This window comes from Leucopleurus acutus (genome assembly GCF_964270905.1).
Source record: "Leucopleurus acutus genome assembly, chromosome: 5".
Taxonomy (NCBI): domain Eukaryota; kingdom Metazoa; phylum Chordata; class Mammalia; order Artiodactyla; family Delphinidae; genus Leucopleurus; species Leucopleurus acutus.
In genome coordinates this window covers 122,412,807-122,433,952 of record NC_139147.1, presented here as the reverse complement: position 1 = coordinate 122,433,952, position 21,146 = coordinate 122,412,807, and the positions used below count along the sequence as shown (strand labels likewise).

The following is a 21,146-nucleotide window of genomic DNA, read 5'->3' as shown; positions in this document are numbered from 1 at the left end:
ATTACTGCCAATGAGCGAGACAGTCATCTGGTCACCTAGCCAGGAGGCAGGAGACTTGGAGTCCAGCTCTTGGCCTAACCAACCTGGAAAGCAAGCAAGCGGGGCTGGATTGTTTAGAATCACAAACCTTCAGAGCTGGAAGGGATCTTAAATGGGGGCAGAATGTACAGATGTTCACATAGAGAGGCCATCATTAAAATGATGCATTTGAAACACTAAGCTTGGAAAATCTCTTACTCAAAAGTTAGGCTTTTCAAAAGTCCATTTTTAAAATATGTTGGGGAAGGAACTCATCATATGGACTTAAGTTGTCTGTTCAGGACAGAAACACTATTTGTGAGTAGAAACCAGGTCAGTCTTTTTCTTTTTTAATTTATTTTTTTAACATCTTTATTGGAGTATAATTGCTTTACAATGGTGTGTTAGTTTCTGCTTTATAACAAAGTGAATCAGCTACACATATACATATATCCCCATATCTCCTCCCTCTTGTATCTCCCTCCCTCCCACCCTCCCTATCTCACCCCTCTAGGTGGCCACAAAGCACCCAGCTGATCTCCCTGTGCTATGCGGCTGCTTCCCACTAGCTGTCTATTTTACGTTTGGTAGTGTATATATGTCCATGCCACTCTCTCACTTTGTTCCAGCTTACCCTTCCCCCTCCCCGTGTCCTCAAGTCCATTCTCTAGTAGGTCTGCGTCTTTATTCCCGTCCTGCCCCCAGTTTCTTCACGGCCATTTTTTTTTTTTAGATTCCATATATATGTTAGCATACAGTACTTGAAACCAGGTCAGTCTTGATTGTTATACTGAGTTTTCTTTGATTATTTATTTATTTGTTTGTTTGTTTGTTTATTTATTTTTTGGCCGCACGGCATGTAGGATCTTAGTTCCCCGACCAGGTATCAAACCCGTGCCCCCTGAAATAGTAGCTCAGAGTCTTAACCACTGGACCACCAGGGAAATCCCTCTTTGATAATTTAGATTAGAATAATCTAACAACTGGATAACAAATTTATTCACAAATGCAGGCTTGTAGAAGAATTTTAATACAGCAAATGGGTAATGAGATCTTGGGCAAATATCTAGATCTCTCATGGTCTCAAGTTTCCTCATCTGTACCATGAAAAGACTGGACTTCATTAGGTGAAGTAGTTTGCTCAGATGGATGTGTAAGCTTTTCCACTTATTTCGCCTGATAAAACATTTCCAAATTATGACAAATCTCTGACCAAAACTGTTATCCTGCTTTCTATCCTTAACTTTCCAACATGGTCTGGTTAATTCCTCTTCTCTTATTCTTTTCCACCTGCTGGTCCAAACTGTCTCCAGTTGGTACCCACAATTCCCAGGGCTTGGAGAGTTGAGGCTGGTTCATCTAAACAGGGGTAGTCCTGGCTCCAGGGAGTAGGGGTCCCCTCTACCAGGAGTCTGCACAATCCAAAGATTCCTATCGATACATCAGGACAATGTGGATGGAGGAGGTTTTATCCTTTTAGGATTGGTGGAAAGACCCAGACTTTGGAATCAATTGGACTGGGTTTGAATCCTAGCTCTGCTATGTGTGACTGGTAATCTCAGTTAGTTCCTCACTTAAAGTTGATGATAACTAATACCCACCTTGCAGGATTATTGGGTTAGAATTAAATAATATAGCTAAAATATTGAGTACATAGTAGGTTTTCAATAAATGGTAGCTACTATAGACTTAGCTGTGATCAAAGTAGAAAGCAGAAGCCCCTGCCCTGATATCTAGGCAAAATGTAGATGTTCAAAGTAGCATTGGACTTTCCTAAAACTTTAGGCTAAAATATCATTCAGAGGCATTTTTAGTCATTGATAAATTAAGTCACCATATTGTTTCCATGAATATCCTACAAACAAATGTAATAAACAACCTCATAAAAATGTTTAAACTTTTTAAATTCTAAGAACTTAAACAAAAATGTTACATCTGGTAAACATTTTATTTTTAAAAGTCGAGATTAGGAAAAAAAAATCAAGATTATAGTAGCTGAACCTGATAACAAATTTTACCCACAAATGTTGAATATCTGTATTAGGTATAAACGGAAACCAGCTGTAGTTTTTAATGCAGTGAATGGAGCAAAGAAATGTGCAAACCAATCCAAATGTTTATAAACCAAGGACTCCTCGGGGACTCAGTGCCCTGACTTTATGTTTTTTTTAAACAGAGAGTCAAGCTTTGTTCATACTTGAATTATGTACTTTGCATAAGTCATGCAATTTAACTTTAACCCACAGGAGTGAAAAGAGAATGAGCTCAGACTGACTGCAGAAGGAGACTGTAAGCAAGTAAGGGCATTAATCAAAGTGAAAGAGGCAGCCCTTACTGCTAGCTCTGTCCTTCTCCAGGCTGCTCCTGCCGATTATTTTGGGTTCCTTGTGCTTGACTCATCAAAGAGGCAAAAACAGGTTAAAATTTTCATCACAGAAAAGGGATTTGTCTGTTAAATGCACGTTTGTGCCTATGCCCTGAGGAGGTTGATGAGCACACAATTTTTAAAAATCATAAGTGAGTGCATACCCTTGCCACTTGTAATCATGACAAAGCTTAAGTAATTCAGGCATGACCATGGTTTTTTGTTTTTTTTTTTTTATGTGCAAAACAGGATTTACTAGTCGAGAATGTCCGTCTAAACAAGTTCATCCATGTAAATGCTTTCAGCTACAGCTCAAATTTGTTTAATACAAGCAGGTTCGGTAAACAAGCCACATTTGCTTGTTGAATGTTTTGGAACATCACAAAATAAACCGATAACGTGGCTTTTAGGCTCGATTTGACAGACGGTAGACAGAGAACCCCACTGGGAGGTTTGGAAACCACTTGCCCTGGCATCCGGCTTACAAGCACCAGTAAGGGACCTGACCGCATTCACCATCCTGCCCCTGTAAAGCGGACATAACACTCTTCACTCATTCTGTGGGAGCCTGATCTGGATTACTGTCCTTGTCACTGTCATTTATTATCTCAGGCAGAGGAGGCAGCGACTTCATTCTATGTGGTCAGAGTAGATTCCGTATCGTGTATATTTAGCTTGCATGATAATAATTTGTGAGTATTTTAATGTGAATGTCTAACTTTCAAGTGTTACTAATGAGGACTATCTGGACAGACACCAAGGCATCAAATGTCTGTGTTCACCTCAACCTCCTCCAGCCCCACTTTAAGGACCCTGCTTTATAGATGACCATATAGTAAATTGGTACCTTGCAACTGAGCGTTATAGGCTCACTAATTCTCAACCTCCATGGTGAAGGAGGAATTAGCCTAGGGATACTCCATCCTAATTTTCCGTTGCTGTCAATGCTAACCAGAGCTCATAGAGCAATGATGGTGGGGGCGGGGAAGATGGGTCCACCATCGGGGTTAGACCAGGAGCTACTGTTTCCGTTAAAGCCACGTTTATTTCTGGAATAGTTGTGGGAGAGAGATGTGCTCCAAAGCGAAGAGGGCTCGGAGTGGTTCAGGTATGACCGACCATCTGGACAACCCAGCTCAGAGACTCTAAAGTGTACAGGATAGAGGTGGGCTGGATACTTTCCACACATTGAGCTAAAAAATCACTTGGGTTCGGTGGAAGGAGACAGAATGAGAGCTAGAAACAAAAGATCCGGCTGTGAAACCTAGTACTTAAGTTCAGATGTTCAAATACATTTTCTCCTTTAAAAATATTCTGGGCAACTTAAATGTTTTGCTAACCTGATTATTTGCAGCCAGTTCTTATAGAAGAGAGAGACAACCCCAGAAAAGATTAATTCATTTTTGCACATGTTAAAATTAATTAACATTAGCATATTTAGTGATGCAATAAGCAATTAAAGACTTTTGGAGAAATAAGAAGAAGAAAAACGTACGTATTATATATTCAAAATCAGCCTCATAACATTTTCTAAAAATGTTGGCTTATGTCCAGGATCTAAGGATGGGGGTGGGTATGGTTTCTTTGTAGCTGAAGAAAGAGTAGAAAAGAATCTGTTCCATTTCCTTAAAAATAAAAGACTTCATGTTTTATACAGCATGGTAAATGAAATGCTTTTCTGATTTTTACCTGCCGGCAGGATCTGAAGGAAATTTTGCTAGCAGGCTATTCTGTTTTCCTCTCTTTGGCAACATGGTGACACTGGTTTTGTAGCAAAACAGTCTTTGCTTATTAGGCATTTCTTCAAAATCCTGAATAAGCAGCTCTTTCCACATTTTTTTGTTCCACATGTTAAACATTTCAGTGCAATTTGAGCTTCGTCTGTGTGTGTGTGTGTGTGTGCATGTGTGTGCGTGTGTGTGTGTGTGTGTGTGTGTTGATAGGAAAGATTGAAAGGGGATGTATAAGAATTCTTGAAGGTTTTTTGTTTAAAAAATTAATTCCTACGATTATGTATTGGAGTCTCTACAGAAGGTGATTCCAATTTATTACATACAGCCAAAGTAAAGCCCATCAATCCTGAGCAGCGGCAGTAGGGAGGGGATATTGAAGAAGACATGAAATTCGGTGTTTGAGTAGATGAGATTTAATTTTCGGAAAACATTTCACTCATAAAACAGATAGCACCCCAGTGTCAGCCCTGACCTCCGTGATGTCAATGTCATCGTGGGAGCGTAGCTAAGCCTCAAAGTAAAACAAAGAAACATTGCATGTCAGCTCAACACCATTTCTTCCCTTACACTATGTACAATATATATACACAAAGCCTTTTGGTATTCCTGTTAACGGCTTGTTACTTTACGTTCTAGCTTTTGGAGGGGGAGGAAGGAGAAAAAGCATTTTGCATTTCCTAGGTTCTGAGCAAGTACAGTATGCTGTTGCAAGACTTAACATTATTTAGGTCAGCGTCCTAAGGACAGCTTTTATTTTATCGTTCGTGATGGTCAGCTATACATCGAAAGGAACTCAGCATCAGTTTATTTTTCTGTAAGTGCTTTTATTCTGCTTTTAAGTTTAAGCAAATTCATTCACATTTTAATACCATTCCGACTGGGGAGGTATCTGCCGTTCTGTACTGCAGATACATTTAGCAGAATACATTTACACGGCTTGTGGTTAGAGGTTATAGCACGGATACAGACAGCTGATCATGCATTCTTCTACAAGCCTGCCGGCACCATTTAGGATTCTGAAAAATAATCTAGAAATGCTACACCCTTTATAATATTATTCTTTACTTTGCAGTAGCTTAAAAGGTTTGTGTTTGTCATTGTTGCTAGCCATTCTATGAAATTAACAGTCTATAAAATGCATCCCGAACCAGATACATACTGTATTGAAAGCTTTCTTCAAGAAGAAGATGTGACAGTATTCGTTCCAGCTTATTTTCTTCCTTAGCAAAAGGATTGTCTGATTCTTAGAAGCAGAAGGGCACATTCATTGTGCAGCAGCTCTGCTGAACTGTATGAAATGCCTTCTACTGTCTGGTTGCAGAATTTGGAGTTTGCTAAACAGTGTTTAGTGATTGGGCTCATCTTGCATCACCAGTTGATGACATTTTTCTTTGTTCCCTCCTACCCAGTTGAACCAAGACTCTGAGGCTGATATGCAATGTCACTTACAACATTAATCAGACACTGCATTTAAGGTGAGCTGTCCTTTGCCTCCTCCTTCCCCAGTGCTCGTGTGCTGCCTGCAGTGCGTATCTTGCTTCTGCGAGCCTAAGATGGCAGGCAGGATTAGCCGTGCTTGTGCTGTGTGTGTGCATGCTGTGTATAGAATTCATTACACGTTGCCTAGTATTTCAGATGTGAGTATGTAAATGCTCGGGATGCCATATCATCTGGTAGCGAAGACTTGTTTTTGCCTCATTACAGCCTTAGCTATTTCAGCATCACCTTTCAGCTCCGATTCATTTGCTTCCGGATGTTTGCTTTTCATCACATTCAAAATAGAATTTTACCTTTTTTTTTTTTTTTAACAAAGGCAAAAAAAAAAAAAAACCCACTAAAAACAAAAACAACAACAAAACTCTGCTACCAGATGGTGTCTCCCCTTTCTTCTTGCATTTGCTGTCTTTTAAATAATGTATGTTGTATTGTTAATTAATGTGAATATCAAATTAAACACTTGAAACTTACATGTTTATTATGCGGGTAGGAGGCAAGGTGGAATCTATTTTTAACTCTTATGCACTCCATGGTGTACAAACAACTTGGTTCTCAAATTTGTATTTTCAGTACTGGTATCAGTGGTTTGATTTTCAGCAGATGTGACAGTGGCCTTTGCAGTGGTCAGCTCCAGGCTTTGAACTCTCAGAGGAGGAAGGGAAAAAAATTCAACACGCTACTTCCTTGGTTGCAGCCTCAGAGAAACCTTGGATGAGAAACTTCTTTTTTCAAACCTGTTTTCCTGTTGATAAATTCAGTTCTCGTGATCACAGTACATTCAAGCTGTTCTGCGTATGGTTTTGTGTGTGTGTGACAATTGCATCTAAAACTTGAGAGCAAGAAGACGGAGAAATCAGTTGGTCTCCATCGCTTTACATAAAAATGGCTGAATGTCTTGTGATGCTAGCACTGCATTAAGTGATACATACAGGTAGGTTGAAATTTGCATGTTTTATAGATTTTTTTTTGAGCCATGTAGCAAGAACATTAAATAGATTAAAAATATGACTTTTAAAACAAATTAAATAAGACAGTTGTAATTGGGAGGGGAGGGTATTCAGTTGGATGGCCTTTCCTATTCAGATACTATACAAATATATAGCTTTTATAAACTTGTAAAATGATTCTGCTATAAAAGTGAGATGATTCCTCCTAAAAAATCATATATATGATAGGTGTGGCGCCATTAGACCACAAAAGAATTTTTTGAAAAGTCTGTGGATTCAGCTCCATTTTAGCTTGAAACTAAAAATAAATGGGTTTCTGGAGATAATTTTGAACAGCGCAAATAAGCTTAATAAGAAACATTTAAAATATTTAAATTTTAAGAAGCGGTCTTTAAACGTGTTATATGAGAGATGAAAATAAAAACTTAGAGGCTTCCAAAATCAATTTTAGATAATGTACAAGAATAAATGTATTATTTGTTTATCTATTATTTGGGAAGATGAGGAATCACAATTTTAAAGGGGGAACTATTAAATATAGATGGCTCTGTTAGAAGAAAAATAGCCTCACTGAATGAAAGAGTCCCTAGAATGGTTCATTGCAAACCATACAGCTGTGGTTCTGTAAGCACCAAATTCTAGCACTTTTCAAAATAAATTCATGGGTTCTTTCCTTTGAGCTTAACTTCTCAAATAGATTTTAGTTTCAAATTAACACTGGGCCAGAACCTGTTTCTTTAGTAACCACATCTTATTTTAAAATGCAGTAACAGATATGCAAAAGATAGTCTTTAAAAAAAAATGTTTCATGAAAATTTTGCAGTTCTTTTTCCTCTCGTGTAGAGTCTGAACTGGTTTTAGACATTTATAAATGCGGTCTTCAAGCCTTAAAAATTAAGCCATATTTCTATACATAGAAACCTTGCACAGTAAGAGCTTTTTCTTTTCCCCTTTGTGCTCAGCACTTTCAAAATTAAGGTTTTCTTTGTCATGTGCTCCAGAATGCTGGTCAAGGCTTGTTGTGCAAAGGTGTAGTTTCATTATCACGAGTTCACCAGCGCCACTGAAACAATAGATATCTCAGAAATTCTGAGAATCAGAAAATGCTTATGCTATTGTTTTTGCCTGATCCCTCCATTGGTAACCTCCGAGCTCTCAGTAGAGAAGGACCCAAACCCAAGCCCACCCCAGCCCCAACTATAAGTGCACATGGAGCCTCTGTGCAACCATCTTTGTAGGTGTGTTAGGAGGGAGATGCTGCCAAACCCAAAACCTCCCTGAGGTTTGCTCCAGTATGTAGAACATTGAGCTGCAGAACCATCTGTGTAAATAGTTGCTTTATCTTAGCAGTCTGTCTAATATTCCAAAGCACTGTCTATCAAATCAAACCTCTAATGGGCTAAAGATTTGTTGTTGTTGTTGTGTTGTTTTGAGGCCAACTTAAATATTTTGCTTGGAGTTTTTTCTCTGGTTCAATATATTAGAACATGATTCATCTCACAGTGATTTTGTTCTCTGGGCTTGCCATGAAATATCCTTCCTGCAATACCTTTTTTTTTTTTTTTTTTTTTTTGCTGTTTGGGAGCCATTTTCCTTCTTGCCTGTGACTTAAAAAGACTAAGTACATTTTGCATATAGCATCAATCAGAGGGTCGTAAACTGAAGGGAAATGTCGGAACCCTGATTCAGCATTGCCTGTTTATTTCAGTATCAGTAGCATTGACAGTTGCAGTAGGATCAAGCTAATTGTCACTCGTTCTTGAGCAAATAATGAGCCCAGCATTTGTAATTAAAACACTGTTGCTGTTCGGAAAGATTACAACTCAATGTCTTCTATTTTGATAGGCCGGTACAAATTAATCATTTTGAACCCATTTGAATCTTAATCACAAGATTAGATGGATTCAATGGAATTGTTTTACCCTACAATTGAATGCCTGAGAGATTCAACAGTGTATTTCTTCTCTGTAAAATGTCGATCCTTTTGTTTTTAACTCAAGCGTGGTTGTGTTACCTTATAGGTTTTCATACCTCATGATTTTTTTGTGGCATTATTCATTTATGTTGCTCTTGGCCTCTCCTAAAAGAATTTTAAACACAAGTCAAGGAGCTTGAAAGCCAAGTAAGACTGTTGGGAAGTATACTGTACCACTGTCATTGTAATTCATAGACCAGTGAAAGGAAGAAGAATTATCATTTATTACGTTGTTGTGTTTCGCCTTAATGCTTTGCCTTCATATTTCACCAGGCACAAAGCTTTTCTAAACTTACCCATTTACAATTATCATTGGATTTCCTGCCGGTTGTAGAGGATGGCACTTATCCCTTCTCATTGTTGGAAAGGCAGTGCTTAACCCATTTATACTTTTTGGCTAAGGTGTTTACACTGGGCAGGCCAGAGCAGGTGCGACAGGAAGAACGTGCAAACAACTGCCTTGTTCCCACCAAAACAAAATGGGCAAATCTGTGGTTTTCTGCCTGAATGATTTGTAGTCTAAAATTCTCAACTCTTTTTTCGGAGAATAGGAATTGTTTTTCCAAGCCTTAACACAGTGAGATTACCAAGATTGCATCTCTTGCTACTAGAGGGATGTTGATCTACCTCAGTGATTTCCATGGATCCCCCATAGAGGAAATGGGTACCCAGACCACATCTTAGGGCTGGTTGATATGGGGAGATGCATCTAGAAAGACGATCTTCTCTTTAATACGCTAAGCCTTTGAGTTCCTTGGTACCATATGGTTCATTCTAGCAGCTCCCTTCCAAGGGAAATGCTGTTCTTAATGTCTTTCTTGGTAATTAAACATTCAACAAATATATTGAGTACGTACTACATACCAGGCATATTCCAGAGGCTAGAAGTATAGTAATGAGCAGGAGAGACCAGGGTCTGCCTCTCATAGACCCACCCCTAGTGTGGTGGAGTGGTAGGGGCCAGGGGCACAAAAATAAATATGTAAACAATTAATTGGAGGAGACAAGTGCAAAGGAGAAAGAGAAGATAAAATTTAAAAAAACAAGGGTGTGTTGTTGGGAGGCGAAGAGCCACTTTATTTTATTTTATTTTTTTTGCGGTACGCGGGCCTCTCACCGCTGTGGCCTCTCCCGTTGCGGAGCACAGGCTCCGGACGTGCAGGCTCAGCGGCCATGGCTCACGGGCCCAGCCGCTCCGCGGCACGTGGGATCTTCCCGGACCGGGGCACGAACCCGCGTCCCTTTTATATCTGCAGGCGGACTCTCAACCACTGCGCCACCAGGGAAGCCCGAAGAGCAACTTTAGAATGGTTGGCCAGGGAACTCCTTCCGGAGGAGTGGTATTTAGGTGGAGACCTGGATGGTGACATGGATGCAGACAGGGGAAGGGCTGATGGAGAGCGTTACCAGGAAGCGGGGTGCTCATGCTCAGACCACAAAACTCCTTTCTACAAGTAACTGCCGTTATATCAGAGCCAGCTCTGAGGACTTGGTGCGTTGAGCCTGACTTAGGTAAGCTGCCCCCGAAGCGAGACGGTGGGCCAGGCCCGCATGGCTGGTTTTAGTCAAATTCCCAGGACTCAGTGCCAGCAGAGTCATTGCCTTTGACCCAGACCCACCACAACACGGCCTCAGAAGGTGCAGTGAAGTTCTGGACTTTGTAGTCCTAGGTGGTATTGAAATTTGGGCACAGATTCAGTGCTAGCCCAAGAAATCCACAGAAGAAAGGAATCCCGGAGCAAGGAAATTTCTGGGAAGCCTGTTGCTTTATTTTTCTTAAGAACTCCAGAACTTCAATTTGTGGCAAAACATTGAAAGAGCCACTCCCTTTAATTTTTGTTTTCAAAGGCAAGAGGTGGAAGGGTCTGTCCCACCTTGCCAGTAAATTGTCTTTGACCTCTGACACCTCCAACGCTTCAGTTTCTGCAGAACTCTGTTGGTGGCTTTCTAAAGACCTCACTGCTTGGAGTGTTCTTTCGCTACTTGAACAAATAATACTAAGGAAATTCTTCGGAACCAGAACTCTTTCATGCCTTTTAGGTTCGTCTGCTCATGAAGCCCCAAGAACAAAGGGATAGGTTTGCTCTACACCTTAGAAACCATAAGACCCTTCAGAGTCTTCTCAATGTTTCAGAAGCACCTTCTAACCCTGATTCACAATTTAGTGGGCTTTGCTTATCACAAGTTAGAAGTGGCCTGGCTGACTCCCTACACTTTGTTTGGTTTTGACTAGCCATAAAACATTCCACTGCATGAAGAATGTTCTAGTTCTTTGTAGTAGAATATTGCCCATCAGTGGGGAGGGGCTTCAACTGTTCAGTTCACTTCTTCAAATATTTGTTGAGCATCTGCTGTGTGACAAGCACCACTACAACCCAGGCAGAATGGAAATGTGACACGAAATTCCCTGTGAAGCTCATGTCCACTTTCACAAGGCTAGGGACAGGTACAATTGTATATCCTCTCTGTTCCAGAAAGAGATGAATGGCATGCTGCTCTCTTCGTGGCCTTTTATACTGTTTCCTGAAGGCTAGCCTTTAGTTTGGGGGCATCTCAACCAATGGAAAAGATGGTTCTTCCCTGGGACTCTGTGTCTCATCCTCAATCACCTTCCCAAAATGTCCTGGTTCCTGATAAGCCACCGTATGTCTGGCTGCCCTTCTCCAAGCTGGTCTGCCTGGTCTAGCAGGTGACCTCCATAACGGTTGCCACTCTTTCGCATTCATGAGCAGATGTTGAGTTGAGAAGGCCTTGAATGCAAAAATTTGAATTCGTGATGCAGGCAAGATGCTTCTTTTTTTTCACCTTCCCTGACAGACAGTGGGGGTCTCCCTGCTGGCTGTTCTGCTTCTGTGGGAAGCAGGTAAATCAAAGACCAATTGCCAAAGCCCTTGTCTTTGTTAGGTGATCCCAGCATGGCACTGCCATGGCTCAAACATCTCATTGACCAGAAAATGGCTCTTTTGATCTTGTCATTCATTTTGCATCTTTTCCTTTAATGACTTTCTTGCTTCTGCAGCTATTCCTGTTCAGGGTTTGAGACTAGCATTTGCTCTACAGTCACTATATTTGGCCTGTGGAGGAAGTTTGTTTTCTGGTTCGGTTTTGTTTTTAAAATGCCAGTATAAATATTTTTTCTGCGTTCATAGAATGCTGTGAAGACTTTCATGGTTTTTTTTTACATGATTAAACAAACCTCTTACTTTACCCCGTGGTTATTGCCGCCAAATAGATATTTTGAAATTCTTTTTTTTTTTTTTTTCCTGCTCAAATCTTCTACCCTGTCTGAGGCCTTACTCTAATTAAGGCCTCACAGTCCTGCCCATCTTCCCCAGCACTGAGCATGACGTAGAGTCCCTGCCCCGAGGGCCTTACAAGTCAGTGAGACGAGAAAACAAAAGCCACCAGCTGAGAATGTGGTTAAATCCCAGAAGGGCAGTGCCCTTGTAATGTTTTCCCCTTTTCTCTTGTTTCTTGAGCTGTGGAAGGGAAGCTGGGGGTGGGGGGACCTTTAGTAGGGAAAGAGAGGGGCATCACTGAAAGATCAGAAAATGCAGGATATTGGGGAAACACTGTGGAAGGGCCATCTAGGAGGCAAAGTGGGGAGAGGGCAGCAAGGAGGCGGGGAGGGGTGTGTGGAAAATCAGAAGGAGGGAACAAAGCGGGCAGTCAGGAGGCAGGCTGCTGTGCTGCACCCTGAAGATGGGGGCGTGGGGTGCATGGGAGGAGTGGGAGGGGTTGCAACGAGTAAAAGGAGGCTGGGAGAGCCCCCGCGATGCAGGCTGCGGGCCTGCTGTGTAGGGACTGGGTGCTCTCATGTTCTGTCTGGTTCGGCCGCAATGTTGGCCTTAGGGCTTAACTGTCCCACGTTGACTGTTATGAAAAGCCCGCAGATTGGCATCCTTAAAGGTGATTTATCCCAGAAGCTTATGAAGTCTCTATCCCAAGGCTCCTATTCTACATGCTGAGGATGCCAGAGACCACCCCCCAGCCCTGCTGCCGTCACTTGACTAGAGCTGGGTTAAACTTTAAATGAGCAGATTTTTACATGGGTTGTGACCAAATGCTTTTGGTTTTCCACAAAGCGCAGCCTGGAGATAGACCCCAAATACCCATTTTAAGCAGCAGACTTTAGAAACTCTTTTGCCCAAAGTCATGTTGGCCTCACAGGTGTGCTGCTCTGCTTTTGGAGCCCCCAAAGCCTGTCTTCCTTGCTCTTCACCCACCTTTCCAGGCCCTGGTCTGAGTGCCCGGTAAACCATCTCCAGTGGATATTCTGATTGTTTGAATTCCTTGGTCTCCAGGAGCACCGCCCCTGCTGGCACACCAGCACGTAATGCCGCCATCATCCGGTACTTCTTTTTTTTTTTTACATCTTTATTGGAGTATAATTGCTTTACAATGGTGTGTTAGTTTCTGCTTTATAACAAAGTGAACCAGTTATACATATACATATGTTCCCATATCTCCTCTGTCTTGCATCTCCCTCACTCCCACCCTCCCTATCCCACCCCTCTGGTGGTCACAAAGCACCGAGCTGATCTCCCCATGCCAGGCGGCTGCTTCCCACTAGCTATCTGTTTTACGTTTGGTAGTGTATATATGTCCATGCCACTCTCTCACTTTGTGCCAGCTGACCCTTCCCCCTGCCCGTATCCTCAAGTCCATTCTCTACTAGGTCTGTGTCTTTATTCCCGTCTTACCCCTAGGTTCTTCATGACCTTTTTTTTTTTTCTTAGATTCCATATATTTGTGTTAGCATACGGTATTTGTTTTTCTCTTTCTGACTTACTTCACTCTGTATGACAGACTCTAGGTCCATCCACCTCACTACAAATAGCTCAGTTTCGTTTCTTTTTATGGCTGAGTCACATATATACAATGGAATATTACTCAGCCGGTACTTCTTGCTTAGCTCTTACAGGAACGTGAAGCACAGACTTCAGTTGCTGTGTGAAACTTAGACTCACTTTATTCTGTCATTGAGGGAACTGTGGCCTGGAGAAGTTCTGATTTCTCCAGGTCACTCAGAGAGTTAAGTGGCCACGCCTAACTCCCAGTCCAGTGCACTTTCTGCTAAACCAAGGTGCTTTTAGGTCACGTGGGAAGCCCAGTTCTAAGCCAGAGGTTGGTAGGCTTTTTCCGTAAAGGGCCAGATAGTAAATATTTTAGGCTCTGTGGATCAAGGCAAAACTGAGGATGATATGTAGGTATTTATATAACAACAAAGAAAATAAATTTCTATGAACTCTTTATTGATGAAATTAAAAACATACTAATATATAATATGAAGTATAATAATAATTATATATATTTTATATATATACACACATAGTGCCATAGATACAGAAATGATTGGCTGTGCCTGTGTCCCAGTAAAATTTCACTTATGGACAATGAAATTTGAATTTCATTTAATTTTCATGTCATGAAATATTATTTTACTATTGATTTATTTTTTCAGTCATTTAAAGATGTCAAAACCATCCTCAGCTTGAAGGTTGTACAAAAACAGGTGGCAAGCAAAATTGGCCTGTAGGACGTAGTTTGTGGACCCATTTTCTAAGACAAAAGCTGCAAACTGGGGGCCCATTGGTCAGTCCAACCCATATATGTACTTTGTTTGACTTCTAACAAGAATTTTAATTGAATCCATTGCCAACTTTCTGTTTTCTATTTTTTGAATTGTATTTTTTACTTCTAATTATAAAAGTAATATATATCTACTTTGAATTAATTCGGAATGTTAACATTTTGGCGTGCATTCCTTCAGTCCTTTATCTATGCCTGGCGATTTTTTTAATAGTTGAGATAATATAGACAATTTTGTATCTTCTTTTTATTTACTTAATATCATATCATAAGCATTTTATATCATTTTAAAGTCTCTCATTAACATAATCTTTTAAAACTTTATCGTGAAAATCTTAAACACGCGTACAATATGAAAAAGCTAGTTTAATGAACCACTGTATAGTCCTCGCCCAGCTTCAACAGTTCTCAATGGCTGGCCAATCTTGTTTCATGTAAATCCTCTCCTGTATTATTTTAAAGCAAATCCCAGATCATATCGCTCTATTGCTAAATATTTTAATATGATTCTCTAAAAGACAAGGATACTAAGAGAAGACGCTTTTTTTTTTTTTAGGAAATAAATGCTAAAGTATTTAGGTGTGGAAGAGAATGTTTGCAACTTACAAATGATTCAAGAATAAAAATAGCTAAAAAGATATGATTGGAGTGTATATAGTTTTTTGGTACTATTCTTGCAACTCTTCTATAACTTTGAAATAGTTCTAAATAAAAAGTTTTAAAAATATGGAATCCTAAAAAAAATGTTGATTTAGTAAGAAAGAAAAATAACCACATGATATAGCTTTACAAATGAACTTATTTACAAAACAGAAACAGACTCACAGAGAACTTACAGTTACCAGGGAGGAAGGGTTGGGGTAGGGAGAGTTACGGAGTTTGGGATTGACATGTACACACTTGCTATATAAAAAAAAAAAAAAAAAAAGGAAGAAAAAGAAAAAGAACCACAGCATCATTATCACACCAAAAAACAACAATAATTCTTTAATAACTTCAAACATCATAGTCAGCATTCAGATTTGTCCAGTTAGGTCATTTAAAAAAAAACTTGTTCAAAGCACAATTGCAAATGAGGTCCATACAGTCCAATTAATGTTCCCTTAAATTTCACTTAATCTATAGGTTTCCTTCCCTCTCTTTCTTTCATCCTTGCTATTGTCATAAAAATTTTGTTGAAGAAACAATTTGACTCATAGAGTTTCCCCAAATCGGAAATTTCAGATTACATTCCTTGGTGCTGTTTTTTGTTGTTTTTAAATTTAATTTTATTTGTTTACTTTTTATACAGCAGGTTCGTATTAGTTATCTATTTTATACATATTAGTGTATATATGTCAATCCCAATCTCCCATTTCATCCCACCACCCGTCCCCCAACTGCTTTACATGTTCCTCTGTCTCAGAGACTTTCTGTAAAGTGGTCATTACAGCTAGAGACCTGATCAAGACACAGAATATATTTTATATAAAAATCCTGATTTGGGCTTCATTGGAAAATTCTGCAGATCTGGCATTACCACCTGGCAACAATTGGTCTGGGCCTGGGTAGTGACAACCCCATTCCCCATTTAGGTGGGACATGAATGATCCTGTAGGCCCCAGTTCCTACTACTTCCTGCCTGGCTCCCAGGGGTGGGAAGCTGCCACCTGCATTCTACACACTGCCTCTGCAAGGCCCTTGGTAGACTTCTCAACACGACATCACAGGACGCTTTTCAGGAATGTAGTGGAGATTAGAGAAGATGATTTGGACAGGGACTTTCTTAAAATGCTTAAAGGGAAAGAGAGAAGCAGCCATATAAGAGGGAGCCAAGTGACAGAACTTGGTGAGTACCCAGGATGAGGGCAAGAGAGAAGTAAAACAATAAATTAAATTAATAGTGCGTGAAGAATGGGAGGCAGAACGAGTTACAGATTCCTAACCCATGGCGGGAAACAAAGGAAGCAAGTGGGTTTCAAAGGGACACACTTTAGATTTTTTCCTATGTAATGATAACATTGAAACCTTAAAAAAGAGAAAGAAGGGGGGCAGTAAATAAATTGGCCAAGAGTCTTAAATCAGAAAGCTGAAACAGGCAGTTGTAACATAACAGAAATCATGTGGGGATTAAATGAAATGAGGTACAAATCAAGGACAGCTTCCTAGAAAAGGCCGCTAGAAAAGGATCAGGGGCCATGCTGTGGAGATGTTGAAGGACTAGTAAAAATTTGAGAGGAGAGAATCTTAAAAGTCTTAGGATATTTTTTTCTTATTTGCAAATGCATTGAAATGACAAATATTATAAGGATATAAAAATATATCACATTTAGTTGTTTTGAAAGGAATACATTTTTACAGAAAAGAATAAAATTATGACAAGTTGGGACGTTCTTGGAAATTTCCAGATAATTCCCCATACTAAGAAGAATGATTAAGAGAGAGAATCTGTGACCAGTTATGAGGAAGGGTGGAAAATTTTGAAGGACAGTCTGATTATGTAAGTTTTAGGCTGTGGTGTTTAAAACTGTTGCCGTGATATTTTAGTTATTAATAACAATTTAGGGGAAATCTACTCGCTTTTGGAGAAACATTTGGCCCTAGTGGGAAAGAAATGCCACTGTTTATGAATTCCAAAGTGGATGTAAGGAGCCATTCACTTGCTAAGCCTCTTAGGAAAGCCAGAGCCGATTTCACCCTTAGCAAGCTGTTGACAGCATCTGATCAAGGTATCACCTGAAACATGTTAGCAGCACAGAAAGTGAAGTCAGACCTATATTTAAAATCCCTTTATGTCACTCCCCATGTGACCCTGGCAGCCTACCCATGGAAAATTTCCATGGGATGAAAGTTGCTTTACATATGGGAACTACGATTCTTACTGGTTGGATGGTAGGAACTTTGAATACTTGACCTCGAGCACCGACAGCCGTATGCAGATGCTTCACGCGTGTTATCCCATTTAACTGTCAAAAAGCCCTACGAGGTAAGCGTAATATGAAAATCAGCCCCATTTTACAGATGAGCAAGCCAAGGCTCAGGGAGGTTAAATAATTTGCCTAAAGTCACACAGTGAGTAGCTTTGTAATTGACAAAGCTGGGCTTTAAACCCAGGCAGGCAGAATCCAAAGGCCAAATTGCCTCACTCTTCCACCTCCCACCTTCCAATCGCTGGACAGCACAGAGAACAGCACCTCATACTGGCACTTCCCAACTAGAAGTTCCTAATCCCCATGCCTTAGTTTTCCCAGAAGCCTCAGTGGAAACACATAAACTTGCAATCAGACCACAGATTTCCTTAGTTTGGAATCCATGATTAACAACGTGTTCGCTCAGGTTTTGTAGCTGATTGGCAATTACGTATACAAAAACATTGCAGGATTGTTGGGTTTTTTTAAGTACGAAGATGAATCCTCAGTTAATAAATGCAGTTTAGTGGAATAGCTCTTTCTGAACGTGACCCACGGAGAAAGAATAAAGGGCACTGGCTTTGAGGAGGTTGCGATCTGCTAGTGTACGTGTGTGTGCAGGTTGCCCAGTCTATCAACCTTCAAAACCCTGTCTTTATTTTTAAATTACGTGATGCTTTAATTTGACTTTAAGTCAGTATATTTCTCTGTGATTATTAAAATGTTTTAACCAATTTGTATGCAATATTGGAATCTCCTTTATTCATCAGAATGATCACAATCTTAAAACGTGATCAGGAACTAGGATGCAGAATTGTGTACGCTGTATTCCAAGCTAAAAACAGGATGTAAGGCGTGCAAAGAACCTACTTCTTATCCTTGATAAATTGCAACCTGGGAATGAATCTTTTCAAAAGAAAATTTTAAAATAAGACTCATACTACCAAAAGGCAGGGAACATGGATGGTTTTGTAGAAAACAAGCAAACAAAACCTGTACATTAGAGCACTAGGCTGTTAGCTCCTCCGCAGGGCGAGTTTGTGGCAGGCCTCAGTAAATACTTTCTCAATGAGCAGTCCCTGAATCTTGGACGAGAGATCCTAGCAGGCAGGCAGTGCGCTTTATTTCAGGCAGAGGCCCGGGTCTTTTGCGTGAACTAGCTTTTATAGCACGTTAGGAAAATCAATCTAGGCCTCTCCTGTCAGCCGTGGGAAAGCGCAGGTGACACTCGATTCCTGAGAATTTAAATTAAAACTGCAGTTGACTTCTCTGAAGCCTGACTCTTAAATGTGCAAGGGTTGGATGTTCTCTGGAATCTGGGTGCAGAACCCAGGGACCCCTCTGCGGACCCAGGCCTGGTTCTGATAGTGACTAGGCTCTGTGGCCGTAAAGCCCCTAACTCGGCTGCCCTCGCGGCAGGTTCTGAATTGTGTTCTCCCCCATGAGAGGGAGGCGGAGGCCGCTGCTCCCTTCCTGGCGTTTGGGGCCGTCGTGGGTTCCCCCCACCCCGCCCCCAGTCGCACCCAGGTTGGGCCTGAGGCCTCGCGGGGTCGTAGTGCGTCCCGAGGCCGGGTCCTGGGCGCGTTGACGCTCCGACATCCGGCCCGCGGCTAAGGCCGGGGAGCCCTCTTCCCGGCCAGGCTGCGTCCCCAGCCCCACGCCGGGGGCGGGCCGGGCCGGCCGAGCCGAGCCGCCGGCGTCCATTTTCTGGGCGGTGCTGCGAGACGCCGCGGCCTGACTCGCGGGTCCGGAAGCGCCATGGACCCCCGGGGAACGCGCTCGCGGGGCAGCGGCCGAGCCCTGTAAGTGCCACCGCAGGGGCCGTATGCGGGACGGGTGGGCGAGACGCGGCCGGCCCGCCCCCTCTTCTCCCAGGAGGGAGCCTCGAAACCCGGCAGGGGAACGCTGGCGCAGGGCTGGGAGCTCCGCGGACGTCGGAGAGCCGAGCTGCTACGGCGACCCGGCGCCCGCAGGTGCCGGGACGCCCGGGCCCGCGCCCTGGGGGAGGGGGTCTAGCCGCAGGGTCGGGCACGTTACGCCGCAGCGAGTGGCCCATCTGCGCGGCTGTGCTGGAAGGCGGGGGGCCGGGGACAAATGCGCACCCAAGGGCTGGGGACGTGACGGGCGCCAGTCCAGCAGGCTTGGGAACTGCGCTAACAGCCGCATCTCCCCTCTCCGGGACTGCGACTCGGACCCCGGTCCTGACCCATCGGGAACCTGAGCATTTCCTTGGTCGAACACCAGAGCCCCTGGAATTGAAGGGGACGTGCAAAGGCAGGGCCCTGCCCCCAGGGGCTTGCAATCTCAGCCTTCTGCTTCGGCAGTAGTTAGGTCTCTTCTGTTGGTACAACATGACCGCCCGCTGTTAGCCACTTCTTTGCAGGGTATATTATAAATCACCTGAGATTTTAGTCTGTCCGCGGTGCCACTTTATAACTCCTCTGCTATAGGTAAGTGACTAATTCCATTCTGGACTTTGGCCCAAATTGAATATCTCTTCTCAGGATCCATTATGGATGATACGTATTACGGTGCTTTATACATATTTTAAAGGTTAAAGAGTTTTCTCCTAATTATCAAGCTCAACTGCTCGGTCAGGTTCTCATGGTTAAAAAGCATAGGATTAAGTCCGCGGTTTCAGAGAAACTTCTGGTGAGGTACTATCTCTGAGTGTAGTGTTTTTCCAACAAGAGTAGAGACCCATTAGAAGATTGTGAAATCAGTTTAGTGGGTTACTACCGGATTTTTTTTGAAGATATAGAATATATAATGCAATATAAAAAATAATAGAGTAGACTAGAAAATATCAGAGTGCATTGCACATAATAAGAGTAAGCATTGTTTTTTAGGCTTTGGGTTCATTTTATATAATATGATTTTTAAAAATGGTGGGTCACTGTCAAAGTTTCTAAACCCTGACTAACAGGTTAATAACCCAGGGTTTGGAATCAGTTGAACCTGCATTTAAGTCCCAGGTCTAACGTAAACTAGCTCTGTGACCTTGAATAGATTCCGTGACCTTTCAGAGCCTCTTTATGTAGCTGTAAAAATGGGGGAATGTCTCCTGTGAGGACTGTATGAAGTCGCATGTGTCAATCACTTTGCCCAGTGCTTTACTTACAGTAGGTGTTCAGTGCACAGGCTAATTGCAATCACTTTTGTTGCTGATATATTCAGTCCTGGCACCCAGTTATGGGACACTGCTTTTTTTCTTCCTTTTAGATCTCGATGCGGTGGAGATGGAAGACTCAGAACCAAGGATTTCCAAGTGATTTCTTCCAAAGCACGAGAAACTAACTCTGTTAAGCCTGCTCTGTTCTAACTGAGGTAACTGAATTTACATCTCTCCGTACTCTACGTGAAATAGGAAATGTTTTTTCTGAGGGACTGAACCACTCCCAAGGAGCTTATGATTTGCTGCCAGCGATCCACCAGGTTTGGGGATTACAAAGTGACAATGACATTTAGGCGAGCTGTTGTTAAGGAGACATGAAGGGGGAACTAAGGGCTTCTCATTCCAGTTCTGTCAGTGACTGTCGTGGGAGGTTCTGTAGGTCTCTTCTTCAGGCCGGAAGGACCCACAGACGTCACTGAGGCCCAGAGAGGTTAAATGACTTTTCAGAGAGACCCAGTGGGCTGGGTGGGGAAAGGCCTGGGGCTCGCATCTCGATTGCGCAGTCATACAGTCAGCTTCTGGGCCTGCTGCAGGGTGACCACCGTGCTAGGCGCTGAGGATACAAGCGTGAAGAGCCCGTCCCCAGGACACACACTGTTTGCATAGATGAGTATTGACAGCCCAGAACACTAAACTTCACCTTTGAGGCATAGACAGGGCCCCAGATAGTGATAATAACAACTACCATTTATCAAGCGCTTTTGTGTGTGAGTGCAAGGCAGTGTGTTAAGGGCTTTAAGTGCTGTGTTTTTACTCACTCCTCACAATAACCCTGTGAAGTAAGGAAGAAGAGATGTGAAGGCTTGAAATGTGAAAATGCAGGCAGGTCGTAGAGGGCTTTGCATCTCAGACCACACTTAGGATGCACATTCGGTATGTAAAGCACAATGCTAGCACCGTGAAGTTCAAGGGAAAGTGCTTGCCCTCTAGGAGCTTATAACCTTAACTCCAGAGAG

The 21,146-nt window shown here is 42.1% G+C and overlaps 1 protein-coding gene across 3 annotated transcripts in view; it reads left to right on the top strand.

Annotated features, from left to right (window-relative positions):
• The first annotated feature begins 6,449 nt into the window (after positions 1-6,449).
• ZBTB38 (zinc finger and BTB domain containing 38) overlaps positions 6,450-21,146 on the top strand; it is a 55,438-nt gene continuing 40,741 nt past the window's right edge. Inside the window, exons 1-2 of one of the 3 annotated variants that reach the window (XM_082840242.1) lie at positions 6,450-6,544; positions 20,238-20,342. The gene's annotated coding sequence lies outside the window, so the exon portion shown is untranslated. Of the gene's footprint in view, positions 6,545-18,706; positions 18,818-19,364; positions 19,466-20,237; positions 20,343-21,146 lie in introns of those variants that run through there. The other 2 variants (XM_082840240.1, XM_082840241.1) reach the window with 2 other exon arrangements.